General features: G+C 36.7%; 1 pseudogene; it reads left to right on the top strand.

Annotated features, from left to right (window-relative positions):
• The first annotated feature begins 1260 nt into the window (after positions 1–1260).
• The window catches only part of LOC117164201 (glutathione S-transferase-like), a 45676-nt pseudogene continuing 23062 nt past the window's right edge, over positions 1261–23874 (top strand).

Raw genomic sequence — 23874 nt, 5'->3', positions numbered from 1 at the left:
TCCTATTAAATTTAATCACGCAAGACAAGCTGTTAATCAATTCACGTGTCAAGTATCATCGAGAACTAAAGTTTGTCTCTGTTTCTTTGTTTCTAAAGTCCTTTAAATTTAAATTCGTTAAGTCGTTAGTATATTTCCATATAGCTTTTACCCCATCAAATTCATTTTTTCTTAAATAGTAACATTTATTTTGTAAAATCTGTAAAACTAAAGCTACATATTACTCATTTTCCAACGTTTCTTTTCTACCATCGATTAATTAATGGTAAATCAATTTATATCAAATTTGTTAAATGAATTTCTATAACAATTAGTAATTAATATTAAAAGTCGAATAAATTAACGAGCCCCATTAGATAAATTCGTTCATTTCGTCGATAATGGAACGATTATTTCAAATTGTTTCATCGTTAGACTTTGAAACCACTCAAGGAACTATCAGTTACACGATATCTGACTAACGCTTCGACGGATGGATAATCAACGTTTGATTCACATGATCATTGTTTTTCCAGTTCACATATCATTAGCCGAATTCAATACCACGGTAAACATGCGATACTAAAAATTACGTAATAATTTCTATTTTATAATCATTCTTTCCTACCTGAAAGAAATCGATCTTTCGTATATCATAAATCCCAATGTACGCAGCAAAGCAACTTAGAATTATACCTTTTTCTCTTTCTTGCTAAACAATTCATACTCAATTAATATTCCTGATCAATTAACCAGCCTAGCTGTCTGCTTATTATTGTATCTCTTCCAATCTATACTATACAAACAACACTGTAAATTACCATACGTAACATGGTGAAACACAGGAAATTCACAAATTCTCACTCCAAATACTCCGCAACTTCACCTCGTAATATCACTCAAATTTCCATGAGTCACCAACAGGCGAATTAAGTTAGTTAACCAAACACAGTTTGAGGAAACATATCAAACCATGCAACAACGTCGCAACGTTCTCGGAAGGTACACTCACCTGCGCGTTACCAGTTTATGTTTCTCGCTTTCCGGTCGCGTATACGTGTCGCGACAAAGCGACGAGAGAGAAAGAAGATTGCGATGGTAGTGAGAAGAGCGAGAAGGGCAAAAAGCGTGCAAACGAGTCACGAGAAAACCCAACGGTCGCGGTGCAACAGGAGAAGCGGCTCTTTGGAATCGTAAAATCCCCGCAGTTCTCCAGTGACGTCTTCGACTTCGGCGTTGCTGTCGACGGGACGATCCACGGGGACGAAAGTCATCGTCCAATAGCCGCACATACGACGCTGGTGGGGCTCCGCTTTCGTTTGCACACGCTATAAAGCCCCGCTAATTGTCCACGCGGCGAACAGTCGGTGCGTGCCCCCTTTTAAACGACGATGTAGCGCGGCGTCCGAAAAATCGAGGATCCGTGCACCCAAGATCATTGTGACGATCGAGATCGAGCACGTGTCCTGGACTTGGATCACAGGATCACGAGAGTCGTTGCGATCCGCGATTTTTTTTGTTATTTTTCCAATTTCCGTTTTATCCTGTTGAAACAGTGAAAAGACATCCGGAAGAAGAAGAAGAAGAAGAAGAAGAAAAGAGTAAAGTTTGTTCGAAATCGACTTATCGAGTCGGACAAAAGTGAAGAAGCTAGATTTCATTTTATTTCTGTGACTTCTGCAGAGAGTTTCTCGTTTTAGAAACAAAACCACGACGAGATTTGTGATACGCCTAGTGAAGTTTCGCGTTGCTCTCGGACGATCGTGGAAAAGGTAAACGTTTGTTTGCACCGATCATTCGTATCGATGTGTCGCGTGAGACTTGAATTTTGGTACAGTGGTTCGTCGTGAAAGTATTTGAACGCTGGTCGTAAAAGGCTTTGGTGTATAATGTATGTTATCTGTTACACGGAACATTATGAAGTATATCGGGAAAAACTTGTTCGATATAACCGTACCTGTGTTACCTTAGCCGTGTCTCATTACGGTGATAATTAAACTTCAAAATGTTTCGCCTAACACACATATTATAATATCTACTATATCCATAAAGGACTTCTATAAGTATTTCAGCATTTAGCATAGGTAACTTACGTATCTTTATTGTATGCGTTACATAAAATATTTAAAAATTTCTTTAGTATCGGAATGAGACATGACTATTGTAGGTCAGTCAAATTTTTAGTCAATCTGAAAACTCATATAGGAGCTACTGCGATATTCATTGATCGCGAACATAATACACATGATATATTTACAAAATGTTTGCACAAATATTCAGATATTTTCATGTGAGCCACTGTATATTTGCTATTTTGCGAAGAAGGAAAAAGAATGAAGTTCTTTCATTGCTCCAATCGTGTTTTATCTCTCATTAACACTTGCGTCGATAACCTACTTAGATGACCAAATTTCCCTCGTTGAAGATAACAACTAAAAGTTTGGTATTTGCTTCGATCAAGTTACATACATACCTTTTCTTCGTGATTACTCGGTCTCTTTACTTCTTCTCACTTTCACGACCAATTTAATTAAAATCCGAGCCAATGACTGCTATAACACTGCTATAATATAATAATATATGGCTCTTAAGATTGGAAGTTTCGTTAAATATCACGATATAATGGTGGTCCGTTAATTGATCGAGATTTTGACTTGTTAAATAAACAATTTTGTCCTTATTAGTTCTTTAAAATGTCTTCGTGATGTGACAGCCAGTGTATTTGTGTTGACCCTTAATATACTTGTGTGCAGTGACTTTCACGTCTACATTTATTTAGTTCAGATATTTTACTAATTATTAGAAACATACTGCAGACAATGTAGTAGAGCCTCTCTTTTCTGAAATAATAGGAAGACGAAATTTCATTTATCCAAATACAGTTTAAGAGTAATCGACAGATTCTTTAAATATTTATGAATCCATAATCAGATAATTTTTTCAACGTAAATAACTACACAGAGTTACGTTCTTTATCGTACTTCGAATTATCGGAGTTCTTCTACGAGTGCCACGAGTGCTTCGGCATGAGAAGATATCTTTTTATTAGAGTTTTCGCCTGCTGTTTTCATTTATATAAAATCGCCATTATTATCGTCTACGTGAAACATTTCATTACATCAGAATACTTGCGGCTTTCTACCGTTGCCAACATTCGAGGAATCTACGTGCTTTGAAGAATTTTCAATTATGTTTTTCTTCCTTTAATGTCTGTGACTCTGGCTTCTCCAATATCGTGTATTTTTCTAATTTTGTTGCGCTTACATCACTTTCCAGTTTTCTCGTTTACATCGTATTTTCCTGCGATAGTTAGACCGCTTCCTAGTTTCATACCAAATTCGTATAATCACAATTCAATGAATCAAATCAAGGAAAGAGTACATTGTGTATGAACACTGACGACATACGTATGTACATATTTGAAACGGAAAAGGGCATTCGTTACGAAGAAATATTGTGTTTGGATAATAGAACGTTCGGATATTAGGCTATTTGGATAATACCGTGATATACATTTGCTACATCCATTTCGGTGTACCAATTAGGAATAAAAACATTAAAAAACAAGTTGAAATGATTTACACAAGAAATAGAAAAATTACCACGGTATCTTACAATGTTTTAGTATATTACGTACATCATTTTGCTTCTTTTGTTTATTTTTTCAGTAAGTGAAACACAGCGTCTGTGCCAGAATAACTAAGAGTAAGTTAGACGTTTCTGAGAAACTGTGACTAACTCCGAGTACAACATACGATAGAATGGTAATAATAGTGAAACTCATATACTAGGTAAACATTTCTAGTAGGCACTATTATGACAAAAATATAACAGTACAAAGTAACTTAGGAGTAACAGAATCATAAAGTTCTTTAAGGACCCTTTGTGAAGAAACGTCGATGATGGCATAAACATTGGTATGCTGAGAGTTGAAGGATAGACGTCTATAGAATTTTGATAGTATCTGTCAGATATCTGTATCTCGTTGAAGATCAACAGCATCAGAGATTTCCTAGAACTCTGGCTCATTTAACAGCTAATTATTTTAAAGAAGGTTAGACAGAAGAAATATGATAAATCCATTTATGTTGATTTTCTAATTATAGCGTTACTTTATGATTAAGTATAAGGTTGAAGAGGAATAAACTTACTAGATCAAAGTCCTTTAAAGCTTGCTTATTCTTTCGAAGATAACTAACAAATCCGCAAAATTTTGTAGAAAGCTGTTTAATCACAAAGTTAAATAGATCTTTGAAATAGAAAATTTGCCAGCTGTGTATTCAATCTTAACGCTAGAAACTAGCAAATCAGACAAAATCACTGACATCGGATTTGTTGTTTTTGGAATTTCTAAAAATATACAAGTGTTTTCGATAGCATCAGTGTTCACTTTTATTATAATAGAAACGCGACTATATATACTTATCCATTATCGTGATATTTATCGAGACTATGTATAACATATTTAGATGGGTATCAAAAGGTCGGACGTTTTCATGACAAAATTATGTTTTTCTAAAGAACGTAAACTTAGAAAACTGCCTTCTTCTCTGTGAACTTGGTATGTTTAAATGCCACGATCGACTAACAAAGCACTGTACTACAAAATACCAATCGATGCCGATCAGTGAGAGGTAAACTCACTATTCTAGAACAGGTGGTCAAACACTGCAATTAAGCAACAAGAATAGGACAACCGTGACTCATATAGTCTTTCAGAAGCCAAAATGATCAACTCTTTGTACACTAGTTCTTGCACATTATCCTGGCACACGGCGTTAGCGTTCAATTTTTCTAGAAGAGAAATTACTTCCATGAGCTCAATTTGTCGCAAAAAAGAACGCCGTAAACAATCATAAATTCCAAGATGAATAAGAAAAAAATAATTCCAATGTTGTCGCTGGACCATGGACTTTTATCATATAAAGCGATAATTAATCTAACTTACTCATTGTGTATTACAACAAATTTTTATTTCGCTTAAAAGCTTATTCGCGTTAAATATGGTAGAACTCGATTAATTAATCGAACTTTTACCGATTTGAAGCACTTACTTGAACGTGAGCTCGTATCACGCGAACGAAAAATGATGAGTAGCGAAGAAAATTGGTGAACTCTTGTTATATGAATTCCAATCGATCCATATAAATTGTCCGTCAGGAAAATCAGATAATTGGGATTGCAATCTTAAATAAAATTTCTGTTTCTATCGACTACAATAAGTGTTTTAATGTATCATATTAAGAAACAATTAACTCGATAACGCCATTATAAATAAATAAATAGAACGATAATTCCTCGAAAACGATGGTATTCCAATATTAATAACAGATTTCTTTCCTTTCTTTTCTTCGTTTTCCCTTACGACCAAGAAGAATACCAATCAATAGGAAGACTTACGGTTGGAAGTGAAACCAAACGATCGTTCCACTTTGTACTGTTACGAGTCTATAAGTTTGACTTTGTAGTTTGTGCGAGTTCCGCGAGATCAAAACGCTATGCTGTATCTCGTGTGCATCGAATGAATTTCAATGGCTCGATCGCGATCACGATCGCTTTCCCTGATCGATTCGAAGGCGAAAAAACTGGCCCCGCAGGGAAAAATCACGTATGCAAACTATATGTATCCATGCTAGCCATGATCGCTCTTATTAATTAGTTCTGGGATGTACTAGTTGTTCAAGGTGCGCACTTTTGTGTAACCGGTTACCGAGAACGTTTGACACACGCTTGTCATCGTTGTTAAACGTCCAGGCCGGAACGGAAGCGATCGGTCGATAACGATCGTCCTGAGATCGTTAAGTCACTCGAGTTATGACGATCGTTACGAGCCTCCATTTTCATTGGTGCGTCGGTGGACGAGTTATTGCTACTCTGCTATGCGTTTTCAATCGGAAAAGGTCGGTTTTGAAGCTGTGTTCAATATTCACGCGTAGCTTTTGCTGGAGCATACGTTTCTCATTAATTTCACGGATCGATTACTTTGGGGAGGTTTCTTACATTTTTTAATCGTAAAATTATTGGTTGTAAGATTTTTTTGATATACCATATTCTAAGGGATCTCGCTTTTTTAATGTTGTAACAATTTTCTAGAAATTGCAATGTAATTCTTAATCGAATTTTTGAGCCAGAATTATTTAAAATCATTATATCTAGCAATGTACGAGAAATATCGCAATACTTTTTTCATATAAGTTATTATATATACACATAGACAAATTATTTACATGCACAAATATCGCTTGCATTTTTTTGTCAGAATAAGGACGGTACCTGATGGGAAAATTCGTATTAATTTAGGTGGTCCTGGCTTAACGTTAGTGATAAACACGTGTTCGTTTTATTGCACGGTTTACGCACAATCCGGAAATCAATGCTAACTTAGTCGATCGTTGTTCAAAGCGAACAATTTATCACAGCTGACTAGTTGCTACGTAGGAATGTGTTTATTCAGTATTTTTGTTAAGGAAAATGTATTTTCAGTGTTGTATACTTCATGTATATACAGATGCAGCTACGACTCGGATAATTACTGAATAATGATAGCAATCTGCTATAATTGACTAATACTTACTATAATACGTTTACCTATTTTGCATACAATTTCTTTTATCTTTTTTTTTTTTTTTTTACTATGAGCAAATGGTGTTGGATCGAACGCATTATGTATCTTTTTCAAATTTTCTTATTTTATATTTTATATTTTTATTTTATAGCTTCCTTGAAAATTCTATGAAAATTAGGATTTTTAATGATTCGAAGATTAGAAAATTCAAAGATCGTGAGACTAGAAGATTCGAAAATTCAGACTGAACAATTTGGAGATTTGCAACCTTGTGAATTAAAAGATCCAGAATTTGTTAGACTTATTAAAAAATGGTGTATTCAAAAATAGCATATTCTCTTTCGAAGACATTTTTCTCAATGTATCCTATTGGAAAGTACAAACTTCATATATCACTTGAATCTCGATTAGAATCTCAATTAAAGTAATCATCATTCCACACAATCATTATCGCCAAAAATGCCATTCAATTTGTGGCAGAAAAATTCTTTTCTCGTGTCCATCGGCATACCGTTGTAACGTAAAGTGCGTTACAGTATACGCGAAATAATTTATGCAAATGTTACCAAGCCCCTAGAAAATAACAGTTATGTCACGGACTGGTCACTTCCGGTTCTCTCGTCATTAATACTCTTTTTTTTATCTAAGTTCGTGGTAATCGCAACGAACATTAATTACACAGAACCGTAATAAATAACCATCTACACTTATGAAACATCTATGTATGGACTGTTTTAAATGTTTTACATATGCGCTACATCGGTGATTAATCGAACGCGATCATCTCGTAGATTTCGTGAAAGATCAAATCTAACCGCAATTATCTTACAAAAAATGTCATTAAATTAATAATATTTTAAACGAACTTAATTCTACGAGAAATTTCATTGAACGCCAGTAAATTAACGATATTTAAATAATAAATAATATTTCATCAAATAAAGAAATAATTAATCAATTAAAACTTGCAGGGACGATTTTATAATCGATTTAATCATCGATCTATTTTCGAAATGATTTGCAAGATTGAGATCTGAATCGTGTAAATTGCACGGTGTAAATATCATATCGTGTTGTACGATGGTTGAAAAAAAGCGAGTTTGTGCAAAAGGGGATTTCTCTTTGGGGTATGAAAGGTTTCTTAGAAGACGAAGGTGGTTGGGAAAGAGTTTAATTGGCGGCAAATTAAGGATTCAATTATCAAAGGGAGCAAAAGCTTTCGCGCGTATATTTTATATTGAAAATGATTGCTCTTGATTCAACGTTTATAACGTTGGCCTTCGTGAAGTAAAAGTAAAATGGCGTTCGCTAACGGTGTCGAATTTTTTCTTAACGATTCTAGTTGAATAATATCACGAATTTGTCGGGATTATTGTAACAATAATTTTACTTACTTGTTTTAATTATCCAGTAATTAACTGTAGTAATCGTTCACTGATAGAATCAAATTTTTATCGAAAATTTTATTTAAACAAGATTCAAAGATTCATACAAATTACTATGGAGCTACAATAATTTCGTTTACTTCTTTCATAAGCACACAATCTTTACGATAAATATCTTCCTTGATAATTTTATTTATGTAATACCTACTTGGATTTTTTAATAATTAACTATAATTGCTTTTTTATTGGTGCTTGTTTCTTAACTGAATAATCTTTAAAAAAAAAAGGCAACAATCGTGTGACATTCTGCACAGTGTCAAAATAAGCAGGAACCGGAAGTATGGTGCTCTATTATTTAAAATTTTCATTAATTGTCTTTGAAATTAATTATTATTTACACATTACGCACGATACATTTTGTGTATTTCATGATCATTTCTTCTAAACAAACTCTTCTATTCCAATGACAATTTACATCTGATTACATTACACTTTTATTTAACAATCCTCACGTCCCAAAAATATTATCTTCCTATTTGCAAAAAGGATCTAATAAGAAGCAAATTATTTAAAGGACACTCCAGTTAGAACGTACAAGTGACAGCAATAAGCCTTCGATAGTATCCTCCATTTTGCAATAACCTTGCAAAAATGTTCAACGCCCTTTGATATATGCGGAAATACGAAGCGATCTTATGATCAAAGCAGTAGAAGGGGAAATAAAATATCTATACAACGGATACATGATAGGGCTTGGAAACTATTCTAGCAATGTAGCAAATAATCTACAAGCATTTGCATGTTATAAATATTCCAAAATATACATTTTCTTCCTTTCAAAAAGCACAATGTTATACGAATGAAAAATATTCGTCTGATTAAGTCAAAATTATCGACTTAGGTTATTTAGAAGATTGATCAGTAATATAGAAGGGTGAATATATAAAAACGAAATGTACGAACTATTGGAAACGGCAGAAGCCCAGATGCTGAAGATACCAGAAATGACGAGGGAACCACACGCCAGCCATCTTCTGCCCCATCGATCAAGAACGAGCGTGAGGAACGTGTCAGCAGGCAGCTCGGTTGCTGCAGCAATCGTGAACGTAACAAACACGTCCAGGCCTAAATTATCGACGTTTCGTACGTGACCATCGAACACCAAAGAAATCGCCATCCTATATTTCGTAAAACAATTTCATATGATAAAGAAAAGCACGCTATCATATTTCATGTGAGAAGCAAATTCCTTGCTTCAGAAATGAAGTATTTTTAGACAAAAGATATAAAACTGTTCGTGAGATTTTTACAAGATACAATTCCGATTTTACGTCAATCTATTTGATATCTGTTTAATAGCGATACGAACCAAATAACAATAAATAGAATCGTGATATTCCGTAGTCGTGGCGTTCTAAATAGATCCAACACGGAGTACGTTTTGTCTGCTTCCTCCTCTTTGCAGATTCTGGCACAGGTTTCCTGTTATTAGCAAATTTTTAACTAGTTAATGTCGTTTGTCTGTTTTTCTTACAAATTTATGTGAACCTGTTATGTGTACAAAGATTACGATAAAATCCGGAAGAAAGTTTATGTTATATTTGTATGAGACGATCCTTTCGAAATAGTTTACTTGGACGGTCGCAAATTTTTTCATTTTACTTTATAAAACATCAAACCTCTGAAAGTCGATTATCTCCTTATATCGTTAATATTGCCATGATCTATTCATAGACTGAGCAGTTTCTAAATGTTTAATCTATTTGTATAAAAATTTTCAAAGATAAAAACAATATACAAATTCAATAAATAACATTACAGAAATAGACAATAACAGACAATAACAGAAATTGACAGCAATTTATCGCTGGCAATTTAGGTGATGAATAAGATATAAAATTACTAGGTTGTAAACAAATTTTCATTACGTAAAAGACCCAATTAGACTTCTATTCAAAGAAAATGATTATATGATATGCTTAAAGGCATATAAATTGGTATTTATAGAACGCACATAAAGCAGGAAAGATCATAAAAGTAGAAAATACGGAAAAGATTGCGGTAATCGGTTTATTTACCCGGAATCGTCTATAGATGTCATCGGGCACCTTGGTGCCGTTGATTCGCTCGAATTTACCAAGGATTTTAATGGCCCTGTCTATCTGACCTTGGCTGACCAGCCATCGAGCGCTTTCCGGTATCAACCATGGCGTACCTACGGCTAGAACAAGAGGAACTGAGGTGACAATACAGGTCATCCTCCAGTCGGCCAAATAATAGGCGATCCAGGGTAGAATGCAAGTTGCAAATGTGAAGAATATTGCGATCGACATATTCGCCACGAATGTCCTCCACTTTGGTCCAACGTATTCTAATATTGGAATAAAAAACATAATATTTAGAAGAATCATCTGTGAAAGAAATATTCTGTGAATAAAGAATGGAACAATATATTAGGTTGTCGCAGAAATTTCTTTCGTCTCGTAAGGAGATAATAGACGCATACTATTTTTTGTTTTATATTATTTTATTGAATTATATTCATTGGGACAAAATAGATCATACGTAATTCAATAAAATAATATAAAACGAAAGAAACTTTTGGGGCAACTTAACGCAATATGAAGAAGAAAAATTTGAGTTACAAATATATAAAAAGTAGATATACAATATATAGATTAATTTAACAAACGTGTTTAGTTCTACGATTAAATCGTGTTTAGATTTAATAATAAGGACTTTAATAATTTCCCGATGATTGTTCAAGCCCATTTAAATTTCCGTAAGTGTTTCGATACTTATCGACAAGAATACGTTTCTATTTACGAATTATACAGGGTGGTTGGTAACTGGTGGTACACGCGGAAAGGGGATGATTCTACGTGAAAAAAGAAGTCGAAAATATAGAATAAAAATTTTTCGTTTGAGGCTTTGTTTTCGAGAAAATCGACTTTGAATTTTCGCTCGGTACGCGTGCACTTTATCACGTCTCGTTATAACGGATCTCACTGTAGATCGTTGTCTCAATTGACGTTATTTTTAAAATTTTTAAAATTTTTAAATTTTTAAATTTTTAAATTTTTAAATTTTTAAATTTTTAAATTTTTAAATTTTTAAATTTTTATTCTATATTTTCGACTTCTTTTTTCGCGTAGAATCACCCCCTTTCCGCTTGTACCACCAATTACCAATCACCCTGTATTTCTTAAAGATACAAAAGGTAGAATCACGCGTAACTAGCAATATCATAAATTAACTGTGAATAAACGGATCGTTAGAGTCAAAGGATCATTTACATAATTCAAGCACGAGCGTGTGTTACCTTGTTAAGCTATTTATGGTAGATATTGAAAGATCGATAAGCCTGAGATACATATTTATGTCGAAACGAACATTCTCTACGGAAAGTCGAGTCTAATTCGATGAAAACAATTGACTTCCTGAACGAACATATCGATATATATCCACAGTGCAATGACAAGTAAATATTACTCTATTTTCGTACAAGAAAACAGATTACAACGATGAGAAGTTATCTTGAACAATTGAACTGACCTTCGCGATGAATGAATCTCGCAATTTCACGAATACGTAGACGAAATTAATGTCTGGTGCGTATACGTCCAATAAATTAGAAACACAAGGTTGTAACTCTTTAATCGCATAACAGGACAAGATGCGATAAACACGTGGAAATATATCATAGTGAACAACGTCTATTTGTAGTTGCCGTAAAATAGGGAGTAATTGCTCTTAATGAAGCAACCGTGTTAGCCACTTAATAGTGGCTTGCTTCTAATCCGAAATCACCTTCAATTAGTTGTAACTAGTGGCTTCCTGATAATTACCGCTCAGTGGTTGTTTCTTTTTTTTTTTTTTTTTTGCTTTATTATAATTGCGATGCTCGAACCATGTTTACCATGGAACTCGCTTCCTTATTTAAGATCACTTTGTACCATTGATTTTTACTTTTCATGCTTCATAATAACCAATTTATAATTCATAATAAACCAAAATGACGAACGTTCGTTTAAATCACGAGTTTCAGATATTTCTATTCTCTAAAATTACCTGAATTAATTTTTATTAAATAAAATAGCTATAGGATAATTCCACAAATCAGATATTTTGAGCAGATATCTCGGAATTTCCTGTTTAATTCGCCGTAAATTTTCCCAATACGCTCTGGACCTCCTACATATATATAACGTGTCTATACATAACTGTTAATTCATCATTTTCTCGTAATCCTAACAAACAATGCTTAAAAACTTTAACTACATTTTGGATTATTATCTCGCACGAATAAATTTTAAGCTATTAATCGCTTTCCTGAAAATCTGGGTTGGTTATCAGCTTCGGTACGAGACCATCGAGTAACTCGGTACGCATGAACGGAAATAATCTCCCAGTTATATCCAAATGTTTAATAATTTTCTACATAGAAATTTAATGAAAAATAAGAATAGAAGAACCTCGCATTACAAAAATCAACTTCCATGAAATCTAAATATTATTTATGCTGTCTGTAATTTTCAACATCTTCTTTCGCAAATCATCATCACCATTATCATCATCACCATTGCGACAGCCATTCTAAAATATATGTATCATTAATTTAATAGAAAATAAGAGTAGAAGAACCTCACGTTATAAAAATCAATATTCATAAAACCAACAAAATATCGTTTTTTAAATATATGTATCATTCAGTTTGTATTGCCTTTACAACGCGTAGATAGGGCGAGGAGATCTCTTCTGAAGACGAGATATTATTCTCATAGAAAGGATACAGAAAGGAGAAGAAGACGTAAAGGAGCTTCTCTGAGACCACTCGTTTCATCACTTCGCCTCTCAAGGTTTACTGCCTTTAACATTACATTATTCGCGCAGAAAAAGTATTCGCTTTTCTCCCAGCTGTTTCCGTCACCCTGTAATTTCATATCGTGTTACCGTTCGATCAAAAGCGACAACTCATTTATTGTAAACGAAGATTCCGTGCGGCACAGTTAGCAAAGATAAATTACAGACGATCGTATTAATAATAATAATCTGACCGATATCTCGCAATGCGATCAATCGATAAACGCGAGCACCGTCCAACGCAAGGACGTTGTTAACGTTTCGAAACTGATTAACGTTCGTTCTCTTCTTTCTTTTCTTTTGTTTCTTCCTTCTCGCCTGTTGGCTCGTAAAAGTATCTTAGCATTTATAGACACTTTTTATTTATTTATATTTATTATATATGATGGTATCATAATTAGTACAACAAAGTATTATTACGTTTCTGTTATATATTCATGAATATATTGGAATTTCATTAGGATCGTAATAAAGTCATATAATAATTATATCGAATATGACGTCAGAATTATAAATACGGTTATTATAATGCAGAGTTTCAATTAAGTAAATTTAAAAATCTATATACAAGATACAAAGTTATTTAGCGTAATTATATGTAGTATCGTGGACGAAAGGCCTGGGAAATATCGGACGAACTATGAACAGTGTCGCGAGAGCCGGGGCGCCGTCGGGCCCATCAATGTGTCATCGGTCTTTTCAAGTGCATAGTTTCGTGGAAAAGACCTACGTGACCCTGGCAGCGTCTGCAGAACACGTGTGCGGTGGGCCTAGGAAAAGGGCAATGGAATGCGACAACAGTCAGTCGAGAAACAGAGCGCGAGTCGAAAAGCACAGAGTGCGAGTCGAGGAGCCGAGTGCGAGTTGAGCGGAGACGGAGGTTGCGAGTGGCGTTGCCGAGAGAGTGTGGATTGCGCTGTGTTCTGTACGTTTGGTATGAATAGTTCAAGTTAAGCCACAATCGTCTCTTCTGTCTGATTAACATCTCTATTGCCCACGTTTTGTAAACATATTACATCACGATATTACATATTTTTGGGGGCTCAGCCGGGATTGTACAAGACAGAAAACGAAACGGTTTAACAGAGCTATTCGAGCTAGTTGTGAATTTACCGGTACGCGGTGCGGTAAAAGACGATATCGTTGACTGTTTAAGTTTGTGCAGTGTGAAAAATGGCAAACGTCGAGGACGAACGATTGTCGGGTGAAGAGGGTTCGACGCTGGAGGAGCTGAGGAATAAGCTCGCGCGAATGAACCTCCCTATATCGGGTGCGAGGTCAGTGCTGATTGCAAGGCTGAATCGGGCGTGTAGGGCTGGACAATCGTATCGTAAGGGATCGACGGGCGGTGAAGAGCTAACCGGTCAACGAGATTTAGAAAGTGTACAGAGAGCTGAGCGTGATTGCAACGAAGATGAGGATGTTGAGAAAATGAATACGAAGGAGTTGAAGGAGCGCCTCGCTAGTTTGGGTTTAAAAACGACGGGAAGAAAAGTAGAATTACGCGCACGGCTACGAGCGGCCATGGATGGTAACGACATATCGTCGGAAGAGGAAAGCGACGACGAAAGTGAGGATGAAGATGACAAGAAAAACGCAAGAGAATACAAGAGAGATACGCGAAGGGTGTATCAGGACCGTGACGAATGTTGTCGAAGGGCATGTGTTGGTTCGACACTGAGTTTTAGAGACGTCGAAGATGCATTAGAGTCGTTTAGTGGCAACAGAGGTGAAAATGTCGAACGATGGTTCGAGTCGTTCGAGGTAGTCGCTGATACGTGCATGTGGTCGGATGGGCAGAAGGCAGTCTATGCAAGGAAGCTGCTGAAGGGATCAGCGAAAATATTTGCGAGCTTCGAGTGTCATGCCAGGACTTGGCATGAGTTGAAGAGGGGGCTAGTGAAAGAATTTTCGAGGAAAGTCAACAGTAGGCAAGTTCATCAGAAACTTGAAGAAACAAAAAAGGAGAGTGATGAAGCATGTCTGGCTTACATGTACCGTATGCTCGAAATAGCCAGCCATGTGGACATGGAGGAGGAAGCAAAGGTGGAATACATAGTGGATGGAATAATAGACGACGAGAACAATAAGGCTGTATTGTACGGCGCTACGTCAATCAAAGAGTTGAGGAAGAGGTTAGTAATGTACGAAGAGCAGAAGAGTCGCAGAGCAAAGTCGATTGTGAAGTCGGCTAAAACCCAGAAGAACGGGAAGCCCAGTCAATCTGTGGATGCAATGAAGAAAAGAAGATGCTTCATTTGCGGTAGTGAGGATCATCTAAGTGTTAAGTGTCCGGAGAGGGGAGAAGGTGTTAGGTGTTTCAAGTGCAGCGGATTTGGACATATTGCAGCGAGGTGTACGGCACAACCGAAAGAGACTTGCGTAGTGTCAAGATCCGAAAAGGGGAAGTATGTGAAGGAAGTGGCGATAGATGATTGTAGGTTTGTGGCATTAGTGGATACAGGTAGTAACCTTACGTTCCTACGAGCGGATGAGTATGTGAGGTTAGGATCACCACCTCTGGGAAACTGCAAACTTAAGTTTGATGGTTTTGGTTCCGCTGGCAATAGTACCTGGGGCGAGTTTACAAGGGTAATGACGGTCGACGGGTACGACTTTACTGTCACCCTGCATGTTGTCTCGAATAAGGTAATGACAAGACACAGTCTACTCTTAGGTACCGATTTTTTAGACCAGGTAGAGTTGCGAGTCAAACGGGGCGAGGTGACATTTTTACGACTCGACGATCAGACCGACGGTCACGAGGACGCGCCGGATGTACTGAGGGTAAACGCGGTAGAACAGACCGACGAAACAGACCTGACACACGTACGGGAACCGCATTATCGTGAAGCGATTCGCGATATCGTTAGGGGGTATAGGCCGGAGAAGAAGCGAGACGTCGGAATAACCGAAAAAGTAGTTTTGAAAAGCGACAAGCCGATAGCGCGAAGACCGCGAAGACTGGCGCCGTCGGAAAGAAAGGAAGAAGATGATTTGATGGAAGCGTGGACAAACGAGGGTGTCATCAAATCGTCAGACTCGGAGTATGCGAGTCCGATAGGTGTAGTTAGAAAGAAAGATTTGTGTGTGCGTGTGGCTGGATGGGCCTTGTTACTAGGCGAGATTAAGTATCAGGTGTGTCATCGGCCGGGGAAAAGTATGCAGCATGTAGATGCTCCGAGTAGGAACCCCCTGCCGAGCACTATGTATGTAACGGAGAGTGAAGACGGGCTGATTGCACGGTTGAGAAGGGCACAGAACAAGGACACTGAAGTCCGTAGGATTTTGGACGCCGCAACGTGCAGTCAGGCCGATGGGCAGGTAGTAAGAAACAATATTTTGTATAAGGAGTGTGAGGACGATGTGCTAATAGTAGTATCGAAGGCGATGCGGGCTCAGGTAGTCAGGCAAGCGCACGAGCGTGGGCATTTCGAGGTTACCAAAACAGAAGCTATGGTCAAGAAGGACTTCTGGTTCAAGGGGTTACGCGAAAAGGTCGAACACGTGGTGTCCAACTGCCTTGACTGTAGCCTAACCCAACGAAACATAGGTAAGCTAGAAGGGAGCCTGCGAAATTACAAGAAAAGAAGAAAGCGTGCGAAGCAGTACCGAAGGAAGGACCCGCACACACCTCGATTTTATGAAACCTTGGGTCCTAAATGCCGAAAGTGACGCATCTGATGACAGCGAGATAGAAGGCAACATCTGAGGGCAGATGTTATTGCAGGATGGCCGAATGTAGTATCGTGGACGAAAGGCCTGGGAAATATCGGACGAACTATGAACATTGTCGCGAGAGCCGGGGCGCCGTCGGGCCCATCAATGTGTCATCGGTCTTTTCAAGTGCATAGTTTCGTGGAAAAGACCTACGTGACCCTGGCCACGAGCGTCTGCAGAACACGTGTGCGGTGGGCCTAGGAAAAGGGCAATGGAATGCGACAACAGTCAGTCGAGAAACAGAGCGCGAGTCGAAAAGCACAGAGTGCGAGTCGAGGAGCCGAGTGCGAGTTGAGCGGAGACGGAGGTTGCGAGTGGCGTTGCCGAGAGAGTGTGGATTGCGCTGTGTTCTGTACGTTTGGTATGAATAGTTCAAGTTAAGCCACAATCGTCTCTTCTGTCTGATTAACATCTCTATTGTCCACGTTTTGTAAACATATTACATCACGATATTACATATATATTTCACAGTAATTACAAAAATATTTAATTATAAAAATAGTCAAACATTTATTATATTAATAAATCCCGATATTTGATAACCATTTATTACATGTTTAAGATAACTATTTATGCTGTATATTTGTACTAAATAAATGTTTGCATTAAATATCTCGTAACTTCTATGTGCATCTTCAGAAATGTTTCAAACTTTACCAATATAATCATTACAATGCTAATGAAATTTCAGAATGTTTTATATAACACATATTCTATATACATATAATTTTTCTGTGGTAAATATGTAAATGCTTTTATAAACTACTAGGTTTATACGCTTTGCAGTCTCATATTTTCCTCCCACTGTTAGCATTATCTGCAGTTTGTATGTGAGTTGTATGAAGTTGATCGAATTCTACGCTTTCAACGAGCTGGTCGAGTGAGGTTCTGCTTGAATAAGTTATAAATCCTGGCAGGAAGAAAGGCACGTGTTATTGATATCGACTGGTTAGCTGGAATGTTGAATAGGAATTTAAAGAACCAACTCAAACTTTATCGATAATAAAATATGGAAAATATGACTGCAAATAATACGTGAAAAATAATGGAAATATTCTATAGGATATTTGAATGTTTATTAGAGAATTTTAATAATAATATGGAACATAAAGAAGAAAGAAATTCGACGATACTAAATAATGATGATACTAACAATTTCAGTGATTTTTATTAATATAAAATTAACATTAATATAAATAAAAACAAAATCTATTATAAATGATATAGACGAACTTTTTAACTAAATATCGTTAGAAAGAAAAGTGACACAAGTATACATACGAAACAATACAAAAAATCCGCATCTATCTAGAGAAATTTGTTATGAATTTCAAAGTCTGTATAAATACGTATACTAATACATAAAGCTTCTAAAGCTCTAAAGTTTTAATGTTTAAAAAAAAGTACAAAAATATTTCCATTAAAATATATGTAGTATCGTGGACGAAAGGCCTGGGAAATATCGGACGAACTATGAACAGTTTCGCGAGAGCCGAGGCGCCGTCGGGCCCATCAATGTGTCATCGGTCTTTTCAAGTGCATAGTTTCGTGGAAAAGACCTACGTGACCCTGGCCACGAGCGTCTGCGGAATACGTGTGCTGTGGGCCTAGGAAAAGGACAACAGAGTGCGAGTCGAGAAACAGTGTGCGAGTCGAGAAACAGTGTGCGAGTCGAGAAACAGTGTGCGAGTCGAAAAGCAGAGTGTGCGAGTCGAGCGGAGAAGGAGGTTGCGAGTGGCGTTGCCGAGAGAGTGCGGATTGCGCTGTTTTCTGTACGTTTGGTGTGAATAGTTCAAGTTAATCAACAATCGTCTTTTCTGTCTGATTAACATCTCTATTGTCCACTCTTTGTAAACATATTATATCACGATATTACATATTTTTGGGGGCTCGTCCGGGATTGGACAAGACAGAAAACGAAACGGTTTAACAGAGCTTTTCGAGCTAGTTGTGAATTTACCGGTACGCGGTGCGGTAAAAGACGATATCGTTGACTGTTTAAGTTTGTGTAGTGTGAAAAATGGCAAACGTCGGGGACGAACGATTGTCGGGCGAAGAGGGTTCGACGCTGGAGGAGCTGAGGAGTAAGCTCGCGCGAATGAACCTCCCTATATCGGGTGCGAGGTCAGTGCTGATTGCAAGGCTGAATCGGGCGTGTAGGGCTGGACAATCGTATCGTAAGGGATCGACGGGCGGTGAAGAGCTAACCGGTCAACGAGGTTTAGAAAATGTACAGAGAGCTGAGCGTGATTGCAACGAAGGTGAGGATGTTGAGAAAATGAATACGAAGGAGTTGAAGGAGCGCCTCGCTAGTTTAGGTTTAAAAACGACGGGAAGAAAAGTAGAATTACGCGCACGGCTACAAGCGGCCATGGATGGTAACGACATATCGTCGGAAGAAGAAAGCGACGACGAAAGTGAGGACGAAGATGACAAGAAAAACGCAAGAGGATACAAGAGAGATACGCGAAGGGTGTATCAGGACCGTGACGAATGTTGTCGAAGGGCATGTGTTGGTTCGACACTGAGTTTTAGATACGTCGAAGATGCATTAGAGTCGTTTAGTGGCGACAAAGGTGAAAATGTCCAACGATGGTTCGAGTCGTTCGAGGAAGTCGCTGATACGTGCATGTGGTCGGATGGGCAGAAGGCAGTCTACGCAAGGAAGCTGCTGAAGGGATCAGCGAAAATATTTGCGAGCTTCGAGTGTCATGCCAGGACTTGGCATGAGTTGAAGAGGGGGCTAGTGAAAGAATTTTCGAGGAAAGTCAACAGTAGGCAAGTTCATCAGAAACTTGAAGAAACAAAAAAGGAGAGTGATGAAGCATGTTTGGCTTACATGTACCGCATGCTCGAAATAACCAGCCATGTGGACATAGCGGAGGAAGCAAAAGTGGAATACATAGTGGATGGAATAATAGGCGACGAGAACAATAAGGCTATATTGTACGGTGCTACGTCAAAGAGTTGAGGAAGAGGTTAGTGATGTACGAAGAGCAGAAGAGTCGCAGAGCAAAGTCGATTGTGAAGCCGGCTAAAACCCAGAAGAATGGGAAGCCCAGTCAATCTGTAGATGCAATGAAGAAAAGAAGATGCTTCATATGCGGTAGTGAGGATCATCTAAGGGTTAAGTGCCCGGAGAAAGGAAAAGGTATGAAGTGTTTCAAATGCAACGAGTTTGGACATGTGGCGGCGAATTGTACAGCGCGACAAATTGTACATAAAGCTTCTAAAGCTCTAAAGTTTTAATGTTTAAAAAAAAGTACAAAAATATTTCTATTAAAATATATATGATATTTTCCACGGTATTTTCTACGCAGTTTCTACAATTAAGGATTTCCTCGTTCCCATCGATTTTCCTCTACTTGTGAGACCGTCGGATAATCACGTCCCTTTCATTTCATCTTCGCTACGCTCGATTATAAATACGGAACTGAAAATAGAATTATTTGCAAATCAATGAATCCGATGATGTAATTTGTTACGCGCTCGAAACGAATTAGTATCACTTATCTTAGTTTCAATCAATACCTCACTTTCTCAAGTCATTGATTAAAATACGATTTACACTCGTACAGATCGAGCCTTCTTTCTCAATATTTCCGTCGAATATTCGTGATCAATCGTTTAATCGATCTTGATAATTAGAATAGAAATAAGAAAATTTGAACGCCAAATCATTAACGAACCAGCCACTTGCTCACGAATCTCGTCAACTTGGCCTTGTTTTGTCGAACAAATTGTAAATTTTTCCAACCTCGGCTTGAGTCATCGATTCAGGGTTAATGCACGTCACCTGAGTTTCTTTGGTCTCGATTTTCACAATTGGAATGCTGTCTGCAGGACAAACTTGCTATTCGATCAAGAAAACTCGTTTCAATGACTCGTCTGATGAACTTTCAATCAGCGTTCTTACGTTTCAACAGAGTCTCTTCAAAAGTTTCAATCAGGGTCTTAACGCTGTACTTTCAGGGTATAAAATATCTTTCAAGACAGAGACTAGTCTAGATTTTCTCTTCAGAATATTGATATTAGAACAATAACTGGAAAATATATTTCTACAGTATTATAATTGAAATTTTTTCATGTAGAGTTATAATAAAATTTTGTATTATAAATTGCCTGTATTATGGATATCAGACAATGAATTCAGCATGAATTATATCGATCTTATATTAAACAATTTATTAGAATTTTCAATGGAATATTTAAAATGTTACTTGATTGTTTTATATTATTATGTGATATTTTTACGAATTTTAAATAAGTTTGCTAGAAGAAGATGTTCATTTTAATTAAAACCATATACATGTATGTATGTATATATATACATAGATTTATAGTTGTGGAAGCGTTCGTTGAAGAACCATTCATTCGTTACCTTCGCTTTCCGTTGGGAAGTGAAAATTTATGAAAACCCTGGTATGCTATAGTTGTCCAGAAATGAAAAGCAATTTTGAACAACTAATCCTTTGTAATCAGAATATTGTCTCGTTAAAAGAGAAAACAAAATTATAATTGATCGCGAGTATAGAGGGAAAATATTAGTATAGAAAATGATTGCGAACTAACTATCTTTAAATATTATAAATATTCAATGGTATATATAAATCCAACTATCTTAAAGTTTCATATTTTTATCTTGCATGAAATTCTTATAAAACAGAAAAATTAATTTTTCTCTGTCTCTCTCCCTCTCTTTGATATAAACGCCGCAGTTAAAAAATAAATATGTATGACCTCATGTATATTCATATGTATTTAAGCATCTTTCTTCGTAACTTTAAATGGTTTTCAATTTCATTTAAATTGTTGCATGGCAACGTGAGTTCTGTTGCAAAATTCATATACTTGTAGAAACGTCAGTCGTAAATCAAGCATAACAACAGTTTTACAGTATGTTGTTGAGATTACTTTGTTATTTAAACTTAGAGATCTTCCTGCTTACAGTAATTACTAAAAGTAACTGTACAGCATCGTATTTAGAACAGCATTTATAATATATACCAATTAATTAAGACTAAGTCTTAAGATAAGACTGATTAAAATATTAGCTTTCGTATCATTTGTAATACTTTCATACATGCTTATAAATAATTAATGCTATCAAAATGAAACGTAAAAACTGATTTAAAAAAAAGGAAGAGAGACGCTTCATTGGGAAATAAGGATACATACGTACAAGTACTTTTTGTAGCCACTGTGTGGCTTTCAAACTCAATTCCAGGGCAAAAAAGAAATTATTGAAAAACGGTTACCTAATATGTACATCATAGTGAAGCAATTATCAAAGGCGAATCCAACGAAAAAACGACACAAAGTGAACTGCCAGAAGCTACCCGTGAACGCAGTAGCCACCCCAGCGAGAAATTCCATTAAATTAGCTCCGAGCAAAGCTGGTATTCTTCCATATTGATCAGCAACCCATCCAAAAATTAATCCTCCGAAGATAGCGCCGATGAAGAAGATACTTTGAGCTATGGTTGGCAGTGCATCATACTGACAAACCCATCCCAGCTGCAACAGAAAACTACAGTCGAATGATTTACTTCTGATCACTATCAGCATCACGGGAATCTTATAGCAATTTCAACGCCTCGATTAAACGAATTTTCGATCAAAGTTTCGAAATTCCTAATGAAGCGCGCCTCTGTCCTTTTTCCTTTCCCTTTGAGGAAAAAAGAAGGAGAAGCTTAAGACCCTGCGCGTTCTCGCGTCCTTCTTCTGGATGCTTCCTACCCCTCGATGAATAATTCTCCTCCTGACGAGCGACGCAAAGTTCATGGAAATCCACTGGAGCAAAAAGTCTTGCAATTTATGTCGAACAAATCTGTGTGTTCGCGCTGTTGCTCGTTATAACGTTTTATTAAAGTTTCTTTTCAATCCGGTATTTTCATTTTCAGTTTCATTTTCAGATTGTATTTTATTTGGCAATGTAACGCTTGAATTTAGAATGTACTCTGTAATTTCACTACATGCACTCATTATTACTGCAATATGTACTAGTAATTCTGTTACGTACTATAATTTTCCTCTGTGGAAATCGACATTGTTAATTTTCCCACTTCTGAACTATCGATCTTTCCACAAACGTTTATTCGACCCTTTCCATCGTTCTTCTTTCTTTCCAAAAATTGTACACTACGCTTATTTTTTATCGAAATAGATCATGCAAATAATCGAATACGACATACACAGTATAAAGGGATTGATTGATAGGAGCAGATAAAATATTCAAAAAGCAGGAAATTACAAGTCGAACATTTTCTGTCACCTCGGATGCCACAGACGCATAAGGGACGGTGGTATAATTAAATTCCCATCCTTGTTGGCAATCTTTCGTTGGCCACGATGGGTCCGGTACGTGGCTTCCATTTAGCAAAATTTCCGTGTAATTTACATCGTACATGCTGCATCTCGAGTAACCTTCGCGGTTGACTGGTATCGCCAGCGACAGCCTGAAACGAAGGAGAAGATAACGTAGATTGGTTCACGGTCTTCGATGCCGATGGACGTTCCGACAAGCGAGTAATTAACGTTCTATTTGAAACTCGACAAAAAACATTGGGAATCTCGAGTATTTGTTGAGCTAATAATATTGATTGTTAGTCGAGTCTGATAAAACGTATTTGATTGGAATTTCATTTAAAGCGAAGAAAGTTATTTTCAATTGTAGCTGGATGTACGTTAATTGCTGTTTTCCTGTCTTTACAAATTACTTATTCCTTTGTTTCATCAGCCATTTCGATTATTATTGTCTCGTATTATTATTGTCGAGTATTGTCTCGTGGTTATTATCTCAACGCTTTTATCGTGTCAATTTATTGCGTTGTGTTCATACGGGTTTGTAGAATATATAATAAACAATGCAATGAGAAATGAAAGTGAGAAAATTTTGAAGAATTATTAAATTAGGTAAATTGAAGGGAAAGAAGTTCTGTGAAGGAACTGGATTGGATCTAAACAGATAATAAAGAAAGATGATCCAAGATTTGCGACCACCGACGTATGTCGAAAACACTTACTCATTAATAACGAATGTCATTAAGATAATTCAGTGACGGTAATTGCGTCTGTTATTCTGATGAATGTTACATAACGAGATAGGAAGTCGATGTCATGGTGACTGGCGCTGTCTGAATCAAATCAACCCTATTCACAACCAGATAATACCGTCAAACGATGTTTACATTATTATAATATGAAATCCAATTTGAAGGCTTCGTGAATTTCTATTATCCTTCAATGAAATTATGAAATAATGGCGCAATTTAATGATAAAGATTATTATTATTTCATTAGGCTTGCTGTATAATTTGCTAGATTGTCTTCAACCAGATAAATATATCAATAATTTTGGCA

The sequence above is a fragment of the Bombus vancouverensis genome, chromosome 3, assembly GCF_051014615.1.
Source record: "Bombus vancouverensis nearcticus chromosome 3, iyBomVanc1_principal, whole genome shotgun sequence".
Lineage (NCBI taxonomy): Eukaryota > Metazoa > Arthropoda > Insecta > Hymenoptera > Apidae > Bombus > Bombus vancouverensis.
Note: the sequence above shows the minus strand (reverse complement) of the source record. Positions and strands in the feature narration are given on the sequence as shown.